Raw genomic sequence first — 10,729 nt, 5'->3', positions numbered from 1 at the left:
CAATCTTTCGTTAAGTGTGGTCTACTGCATTGCTCACAACTGATTCGTATTGCGTGAATATCTTTAGTAATCTTTTCCATTCGTCTCTCGAAAGCATCTATTTTTGTGAAAACGGAATCAAAGTCATGGCTAGAATCGGCTCTAGCCGCTTTAGATGAACGAAAGATATCTTTTTCCTGATGCCACTCATGTGAGTGGGAGGCTGTGTTATCAATAATTTTGTGAGCTTCAGTTGCGGTTTTCTTCATAATGGAACCACCAGCTGATGTGTCGATGTCTTTTCGTGTAGCAACATCGCATCTTTGGTAGAATATTTGCACTATTTGATAAGTGTCTAAACCGTGTTGAGGACATCCTCTCAACAATTTTCTGAATCTTGTCCATGCCTCATATAATGTTTCATTTGGCTTTTGTGTGAACGTAACAATTTCTCCTTGAAGCCTCACGGCTTTAGATGTCGGAAAGAATCTTTTAAGAAATTTCTCAACTAAGACATCCCATGTGTCAATCGCTCCTTCTGGTAACGATTCTAATTTTAAATAGAGTACAAATCCTATTAAAGGTTCGAAGATGTTCGTTTGGATCTTCTTTTGGCGTACCACTATATTGGCATTGATTAGTTACCATGTGTAGGATTTGTCCTTTGATTTCATAATCTAGCGCATTAACATCTGGCCGAATAATGGCGTGACCTTGGCCCGTGCGTGTGGCGCTCATTCGGTCTTCCATACTTAGAGGTTCCGTTACTTCCATAATTGAATTTGATGAATACGAATCACTAGAGGATTCAGATTTAACGGTTTGTAGTTCAGGAGGAATGATTAGTGTTTCAGGATCTTGGAATTGTTCTTGAATATCCTCCGGGTTCTCAATTGTGAAGTCGGGTTCAAAAAATGGATTATCAGAACTTGTTCGACTAGATGATGATTCTAAAGAAAAATCAACGGCAATTATATTAGCTAGATGTCTTAATCGGGTTACAGGTGGTGAACGTATGAAAGGTGGTGAACGTTTTGCTCGGTGCATTCACTGAATATCCTATTAGAATTTATATAAGTTATCAAATTAATAGACTTTTCTGCTTTTGCCCACGTTTCGAATAGCTAAAAGATGCAGCAGGGAGCTAGGATCCTTTAAGTCAGAAAATCCACAACTCAGCCACTAATAAATCCAACTATTACTACGAAGCAGAAAATTTTGGATGTCTATCAATTTAATCGCTTAAAATAATTTTTCGTCAAAATTTAAAGAAGATAAAAATCTATGTCCTAAAAACTAGAGCGTAGAAATAAGAAAGAAAAAGTGCGTCGAAATATAAGAGTCGTAAAAAAAATAGGAAAGAAAGTAAAGCGTCGAAACTTAAAAGTCTAAAAACTAAAAATTAAAACTTACGTCTAAAGGTATTAGAACTTAAAAGGAATTCTATATCCAAAACGGCAATAACTTAATTAGGCACTAAAATCTATTAAAAACTAAAGCGATAATCGATGTCGTAAATTTCTAAGGCGCCCAAATCTTAATCTAAAGAAAAGCACTTAAGGGATTTTACGGCAAAGCCTAAAAATCTAGAAATATAAAATAACTACGGCAAAAACTAAGTTCAAAACTAATTACGAACGACAAATATTATGAAATAAATGATAAAAATACAAATTTTATAAAAATATTATATTTATAATATTATTTTATAAAAATATTAATTTATATAATTAATAATAATAATTAAACTTAATATTACAAATTATATATTAAAACTAGAAATAAATATATATTAATTAACTAAAAACCCTAATTAGGTTTAATAATAATAATAATTAATATAAAACCCTAACTGCGTATTAATTACCTCGGATGTGTGTTAGACCAGTCATCCATGCGACCGCATGAATTTTAGTCTACTGGGTCATGCGATCGCATGGCCCAAGAATTCCTGAATCCATCCGGCCTTTTAACAGGCTTCGGCCCAAATATAATTTATATATCTATTTGATTTTTAATTTTTACAAAATAATAAAAACAAACTTAAAAACAAAAAAATAAAATAAAAATAAAAATACTTTTTAATTTTATATATTTTAAATAAAATCTTAAAAATATTTATATTTTTATATTATTTTTTTTCTTTTTAATTTTTTTAACACTTATACAAAATATTTTTACAACAATCTATTTTTAATAAAATATAACATTTTTCACCGAGTTTCCCGGCAGTGGCGCCAAAAATTGATGTTACAGCGGAGGCGTACGAAATACTATTATTTTTATTACGGAATACGATACAAATTACACAAGTTTTATTATTTATTTACAGATGGGATATACCTAAACTCTGCTACAACACTATAGGCAGTGTACCTAATCGTAGAGTAGTATAGTTTTTAGTAAGTCCGGTTCGTTCCACAGGGAGACAGCTTATTGCGTACACTATATTTTTAAACAATTATATTTGTATAAATATATATATATATATATATATATATATATATATATATATATATATATATATATATATATATATATATTAGTAATATAGTATTATTATTATTATTATAAAAGGGGGGTTTTACCGTTTAATGACCGGTTTGTCGATTTTAAATAAAGCGTAAAGATAAATGACGATAATATAAATGACAGAATTTAAATTGCGATAAAGTAAATTGCAGTAATTAAAATGACAGTAAATAAGGGTATGATGAAATATGAAATAAAAAGTATTATGTTTATTTAAACTTCCATAATCATGATGTTTGACGTTTTGATTTTAATTTATTACCCTGGGTTAATTGTCCTTTGTCCTGAATTATTTGAAACCTATCTGGTTTTTGTCCATAATAGTTCATTGGTCATAATTATAAAATGCTCGTCAAATTAACCTTATTCCCGAAGTCAAATATTCCAACTAATTAGGGATTCAAACTGTAACAAGGTTTTAATACTTTGTTTAATGATTACACCAGGTTATCGACTGCGTATAATCCAAGATTTTAATACTTTGTTAACAATTACACCAATTACCCTTGTATATAATCTACCCCTGTTATAATTAGTCCATGATACATTAATTAATTCTCTTGGCCATAATGAATAATAAATTACCCAATCCAATTGATTAAATTAAATGATTTGTAAAAGATGTCGTATAAACGTCACTAAATAGGACATGCATAATCATTTAATAATTATTAGATTAACTAATTTGAAGATAGGTTCGACAGATTCTAATGAGTTGTCATTCAATTAGACAATACCCCCATCTATTAATAGTCCATAGTCCAATGTTCACAAGTGTCGATCTTTTGTCCAAACCCAAATTATGGTACAAAATCCAATAACCCCATTTTAATATTTAGTCCAACATCACGATTACTTCGGCTCAAATAAGCATAATAATAACTTAGTTACGAGACATTAATTTAAAAAGGAAGAACATAGCTTACAGTGATTATTAATCGCGTAGCGTTACACGGACAGAGTTCCGACTTACAAAACCTTAAAACATTTCTTATAATAACCCAATTATTATTAATCTTAAATTAAACTTAAAATTATAAATATAAATATATATAATTTGATCAGAGGAAAGAAAGGAAAAAGATGTGTGTAATTCATTCGGCAGAAAACGTCGCCTTTTATAACACTTGGCCAACTTTTCATGCCCATGCGATCGCATGGTTTTTGTGCCTCCAGGCCATGTGATCGCATGGCAGCCTAGGACAGCTCATATGCTTTTGTTTTCTAATTTGCCGACGTTTTATTTAAATATACATATATATATAATATATATAATTTATATTAATTATATATATATTATATTATATTCTTGTGCATAGTTGACTTGTAATTTTAGCTCCGTTGACTTGCGCGTTGATGCTCGGTTTATGTCCCGGTTCTGGATTTTCGAACGTCCTTTCGTACGCGTAGATATCTTGTACTTTACGTTCCGCGACTTGTACTCTTGTAATTTTTAGACGTTTCTCATCAATAAATTAAACCACTTGGATTGTATCTTGTATATTTGAGCTTTTCGGTCATTTTCGTCTTCAAATCGTCGTTTTCTTCTTTTGTCTTCGCACTTATTTATTTAAACGATTATTACTTGAAAATAGAACAATCGCAACTAAAAGCTTTACATATTGGAAGGATATTGAGCCTTAATATATGTTCATTTGGAGCACTATCAGAACCCATACAGACTTGTAAGTCAAATTTGGATTATGACCTGTGACACGAAAAACACCTCTGTTAGTTAGACGTCCAAACTTTTCAGTTGACACATGAGATGATTGATTTTGCAAAATTTCTAATTTGATTTTACGTTCCTTTGCATCATACTCACTAAAATCAGGTTTAGGACTTGTGTGTTGTTTAGACTTGACTGATTTCTTTAAAAGACTCTCCTTTGATTTATTTGACATTGGAATCATAGGAATCTTTTCAGTTGACATAAAACCATTTTGAGAATGAACTTTCTTGACAACAAATTGTGTTGAAGGTGCGACTTTTGAAACACATTTACCAAATTGAGAACGTAGAGGATTTTTAAGAATAGTAATGGGTTTTGCATCCTTTGATGTTGTTGTCCCTTTCCCCTTCTTAGTAATCCCACCAACACATTCAGACACATTGGTTTCAACAGTAGATGGTTGCTTAAGTGTGTTAGCCTGTTTCAGTTGAATTATCTTTTGTTTTAAGCTTTTAATCTCAAGACATAATTCCTCAGCAGAAACTATCACTTCACCTTCCTTAAAATCATATGTACATTCTTTCTTAAGAAGTAGAGGCAATTTATCACAAAGCAAGCATTTGTTCTAATGATTGACACTTAAGTTGCAATTCAACATTTTCCTTTTCCAGTATATCTACTTTACGACTCAAAATTCGTACAGCAGGTATGCTTGCATAGAATTCATTCAAAGGATCAATTGTTGTGTTAAAGTCTATCAAGTTTTCAACAGGTGGTTCATCTCGAGATTCTATCTTTTCATCTAAAGAATTTTGACCTAGGGATTCTGTCTCAAAGAAGACAATTAGTTCATGTGCTAGGTCTTCACACAAAACATTATTAGAACATGCAGGTAAGGCCGGTAGAATTGGTTTCACATCAATAATTGGTTCATCAAACACCTCATCTATGGTAATAATGCTAGAACTAGGTTTGTTAAACACTTCATTCTCAAGCATTAAAATGTATTTCTCCAGCATGAGTGTAGGAAGATAAACCAATCTACGCTTAGGCACATAATTTTCACGTTGCATATTCTTTTCAGTTTCAACAAGTTCCTTCAAGAAATCAGGATTTAATTTACCCATTTTAGCATTGATTTTCTTATACATTAAGCTAATTTGATGGTACGGGATTAACATCATCAAAATCAGCATCAGAAGCATGCACAAAATGAGATGGTAAACCAGCTTGAAAGTAACCAGAATGATATAATCCTGGAATCTTTTTGGAAGCATTATCTAAAATCTTAAAATCTTCATAACCCAACCCCCACTTTTCACCATGAATCGTTTTTGGTCTATTCATGAAAATTATTTGTTTCGAAAGTTTCATATCAATGATAGCTTTAGATTGCTCTGTACGATAGAGTTTTTTCTCATATCGAGCAAGTTGAGCTTTCATTTGAAGAGACTCTTTTGACAATGAAGAAATTTCAGTGTTCTTCTCAATTATGGTGTTTTCGAATTGAATAATTTTCTTGTTTAGCTTTGAAAGTGTGGGTTCATGTTGAATTTTCAAATCAGAAATATCTTTTTCTAAAAATTGAACTTTTTCTGCAAGTCGTTCCGATTTTAGACGATAATCAGTCCTTTCGACTTTAATCGGATGAATTGTCTTTTTGAGATCTTCCAACTCAGTTTTCGTAGAGCTGAGTTGGACTTTCAATCTTTGCAACTCCGATTGTAATTTAAATGATGAAGGTTTGGTCTCATTTAGTTTTATTTTATCTTTCAAAACCTTGTTTTCAGATTTTAAAACTTTAACTTCTTTTGACATTGAGACCAAATTCTTCATCGGGTCATTTTGCATTCTGATAAAATCAGTTGAGATTTCATTTGGTTGTACCTCATCATCATCAGATGTTGAGTCAGAATTCTCCATTGCTTCCTTTGCTTTGATGAGCTTGGTTACCTTGTAAACATTTGCATGTTCCACCTCTGAATCTGAATCATCAGTCCAGTTAAACCAAGTTTCATCAACCGGTTTCAGCTCTCCTCCAGTTTCCACAATCTTTGCCATCAATATTTTCTTCTTGTAGTAAGCTGCATCCTTTTTCTTAGGCATCTTGCACTCACGAGAGTAATGACCAGCTTTGCCATAATTGAAACAGATTGAATCATCCTTCTTGGAATCATCATCACGTTGTTGTTTTGATTGATCAGGTTTCTTGTAGTAGGAGGATGAAGATGAGTTCTTGCGTTGATTGCTTGATTTGCCTTTGAACTTGTGTTTGTTCAAGGCTTTGGTGAACATGGCTATCATCTTGACTAATTCAAGGTGAGAATCATCAACATCAGAAAGATTCAACTCTTCAGAATCAATTGATTCTTCTACAAGCACTTTCTTGGATAAGCTTTTGGAAGTCGTAAATGATTTGCTCTTCTTTTTGGCAATTAGGGCAAGTGGATCACCTCTTTTCTTCCTTCTTGAAGTTTTGACACTTCAGGTTGGTAATGCATAAGAACTCCAACAAGCTCATGAATAGTCATCTTGTCAATCTCTTTAGTAGATCGAACAATGGTTCTATAAGGAAGCCAATCAACATTGAGATTTTTGAGGAACTTCATGTTGACTTCAGCATTTACTTTTATAATCTTGTACCTTTTCAACTCATTGAGAACACCACTGAAACGATGGTAGGTATCCTTGAGTGGTTCATCGGATTCCTGCTTGAAATCTTCATAAAATCCCAGAGCCTTATTCAGTTTAGTAACATTTGACATGTCATAACCTTCTTGCTGTCGTTTGATCTCTTCCCATATATATTTTAATGTGGTGTTGCTATCCACATTCTCAAACAACTCATACAGGATGGCTTGCATAACAATGTTTTTTCCCTCTATGTCACCCTGAGCTCTCTCTCATCTATCACCAGAAAGTTCATAGACTGGAATTGGCATACCAGTATCCGGATGATACTCTACAATTGGACCATCTCTCAGAGAAGCCCATATGTACTTTGCTTTCTCACCCTTGTAGTCTATGTACTGAGTGATACGGTGGAGCCAATGAGTGTACTTGCCATCAAACAACACTGGAGGTCGGGAATCTGATCCATTGATCAAAGTTTATTGAGTATACATCTTGAAATTGAGGTAGATTCGGTAAAGATTCGGTATTACACAAATCTAGGATGAAGATTCACAAAAATCTAACAAAAATGTCAGATTCGGTATCTGGTTCGGTACTGTAGCAGATTCGGTAAATGATTCGGTACTGTAGCAGATTCGGTAAACCAGATTCTATATCAGAAACTGATCAGTAACACAAGTAACACACCCAGATTCATTACAAATTTGGTAACCACAAGATTTGAAGCTTTAGAACACTTAAAACCATAGTATTAAGTGATACCGAGATCCTGATTCGGTATTTGACTCCGTAGTCAAATTCTGTAAACTTTTGAATGCAAACACAATCCAATTCCTTTGAATTAGATTCGGTAACCTTGCTGTACAAGGAAACAAGTTAGTAACACACAGAATATCAAAGATACCGAATGTATAGAATACCGAATGTCAACTGTAGCAGTTGACAATACCGAGTCTAAGTATAAAAACTTAGAAAATCAATCGAATCCTTTCTCAAACCACACCAATTAGCTACGTATGATCAAACCGAATGTGATAGAATCACAAACATACCACAGTCTGCAACACTTAAGATGAATTACCAACTTTGAAGCAGACTCGGTATGGCAGTTATGATACCGAATGTTGATCGAATCTTTAATACTTGAAGAATTGATGAAATTAAACTGTCGGAAATGTGATTTAACACCTCACGATCACAACTGAAACCTCAAACCTTTACTAAAATACAGAATTAAGCAGGAATTGATTAATACCGAGAGTTTTAGTCACAAACTCTAAAAATCAACTTGATTCTTCATAATTGATGTTAAAAAGCTGTAATGATGATCGAAACTCTTTCTAATCAACTTAATACACCTTTTCTGAACTTATCACATAAATCTGAACGTCAGATTATCATATTCGAATATACCGAATCTGATTCAATCTACTGAGAGCGTACAGATTCTATAATCTTCAATCTCTGGATCGATCTAGTGATGTAATATCACTCACTGGAAGCTCTGATACCAAATGATAGGTCAGATCATGTTGAGATTAGAAGAAATGAAAAGTTAGAATGAGATTCGGTATGTATGAAGGAGACTCGGTATGAGAGAGAATCGGTAAAATTTACATTCCACGGCTTCTAGAACTCAGTTACAATACAATGGCTATCTAATTAGGACTACATAGGTTCCTTATATAGCCCTCTTCTAAGGAACCTTCATTTAAGCATGTTTCACATTAATACTATACAACTTCGGGGTCCTAACAGGGGTGACCTCTCAGAAAAAGAGGGTTTTACTCTAAAAATAAAATTTGAACAACGTAACTCGCCCTAGAAAAAGGGCAAAGTTAGTGGTGATGGTAAGAAGGAGGGAGTAACGCCTCCGTTCTAATTTTTTTTTTCTTGTGGCAATCCTGATCACTATGCAAGGGATTGTAGGGCACTAGCTCCAAAGCCACTAATGTTCTACAATTATCTCTATGAGGGTCATATAAAGGCTCAATGTCCGGACCTAACTGAATCTGAAATAAAAGAAGAACAAAGAAAGAAGGCTATAAAAAATTTGGAGAAATTGGCGGGTACCCCAAAGGGAAGGTCTTTTCAGATTTTCGTGGATGAAGAGAGGAAATCACTTGATGTAGTATCAGGTACCTTTCTTGTAAATTCCATACCCGCTAAAGTATTATCTGATTTCGGTGCCAACCGTTCTTTTATTTCTACTAGATTTACTCCGTGTCTATTGAAATGTCCCGTTCTTATTGATTAAAAACGTTCCATATTAATTAATTTCGTTGCGAGGTTTTGACCTCTATATGAGACGTTTTTCAAAGACTGCATTCATTTTAAAACAAACCATAACCTTTATTTCATCAATAAAGGTTTAAAAAGCTTTACGTAGATTATCAAATAATGATAATCTAAAATATCCTGTTTACACACGACCATTACATAATGGTTTACAATACAAATATGTTACAACAAAATAAGTTTCTTGAATGCAGTTTTTATACAATATCATACAAGCATGGACTCCAAATCTCGTCCTTATTTAAGTATGCGACAGCGGAAGCTCTTAATAATCACCTGAGAATAAACATGCTTAAAACGTCAACAAAAATGTTGGTGAGTTATAGGTTTAACCTATATATATCAAATCATAATAATAGACCACAAGATTTCATATTTCAATACACATCCCATACATAGAGATAAAAATCATTCATATGGTGAACACCTGGTAACCGACATTAACAAGATGCATATATAAGAATATCCCCATCATTCCGGGACACCCTTCGGATATGATATAAATTTCGAAGTACTAAAGCATCCGGTACTTTGGATGGGGTTTGTTAGGCCCAATAGATCTATCTTTAGGATTCGCGTCAATTAGGGTGTCTGTTCCCTAATTCTTAGATTACCAGACTTAATAAAAAGGGGCATATTCGATTTCGATAATTCAACCATAGAATGTAGTTTCACGTACTTGTGTCTATTTTGTAAATCATTTATAAAACCTGCATGTATTCTCATCCCAAAAATATTAGATTTTAAAAGTGGGACTATAACTCACTTTCACAGATTTTTACTTCGTCGGGAAGTAAGACTTGGCCACTGGTTGATTCACGAACCTATAACAATATATACATATATATCAAAGTATGTTCAAAATATATTTACAACACTTTTAATATATTTTGATGTTTTAAGTTTATTAAGTCAGCTGTTCTCGTTAGTAACCTACAACTAGTTGTCCACAGTTAAATGTACAGAAATAAATCGATAAATATTATCTTGAATCAATCCACGACCCAGTGTATACGTATCTCAGTATTGATCACAACTCAAACTATATATATTTTGGAATCAACCTCAACCCTGTATAGCTAACTCCAACATTCACATATAGAGTGTCTATGGTTGTTCCGAAATATATATAGACGTGTCGACATGATAGGTCGAAACATTGTATACGTGTCTATGGTATCTCAAGATTACATAATATACAATACAAGTTGATTAAGTTATGGTTGGAATAGATTTGTTACCAATTTTCACGTAGCTAAAATGAGAAAAATTATCGAATCTTGTTTTACCCATAACTTCTTCATTTTAAATCCGTTTTGAGTGAATCAAATTGCTATGGTTTCATATTGAACTCTATTTTATGAATCTAAACAGAAAAAGTATAGGTTTATAGTCGGAAAAATATGTTACAAGTCATTTTTATAAAGGTAGTCATTTCAGTCGAAAGAACGACGTCTAGATGACCATTTTAGAAAACATACTTCCACTTTGAGTTTAACCATAATTTTTGGATATAGTTTCATGTTCATAATAAAAATCATTTTCTCAAAATAACAACTTTTAAATCAAAGTTTATCATAGTTTTTAATTAACTAACCCAAAACAGCCCGCGGT

The 10,729-nt window shown here is 32.8% G+C and overlaps 1 non-coding gene across 1 annotated transcript; it reads left to right on the top strand.

The window, feature by feature from the left end:
• Positions 1-336: 336 nt before the first annotated feature.
• Positions 337-443, top strand: LOC139903122 (small nucleolar RNA R71). Its single transcript, XR_011777966.1, has one exon. It is a non-coding gene; the product is annotated as a small nucleolar RNA R71 (small nucleolar RNA).
• The last annotated feature ends 10,286 nt before the right edge of the window (positions 444-10,729 follow it).

Source organism: Rutidosis leptorrhynchoides, chromosome 3 (assembly GCF_046630445.1).
Source record: "Rutidosis leptorrhynchoides isolate AG116_Rl617_1_P2 chromosome 3, CSIRO_AGI_Rlap_v1, whole genome shotgun sequence".
Taxonomy (NCBI): Eukaryota; Viridiplantae; Streptophyta; class Magnoliopsida; order Asterales; family Asteraceae; genus Rutidosis; species Rutidosis leptorrhynchoides.
This window is presented reverse-complemented; position numbering and strand designations above follow the sequence as displayed.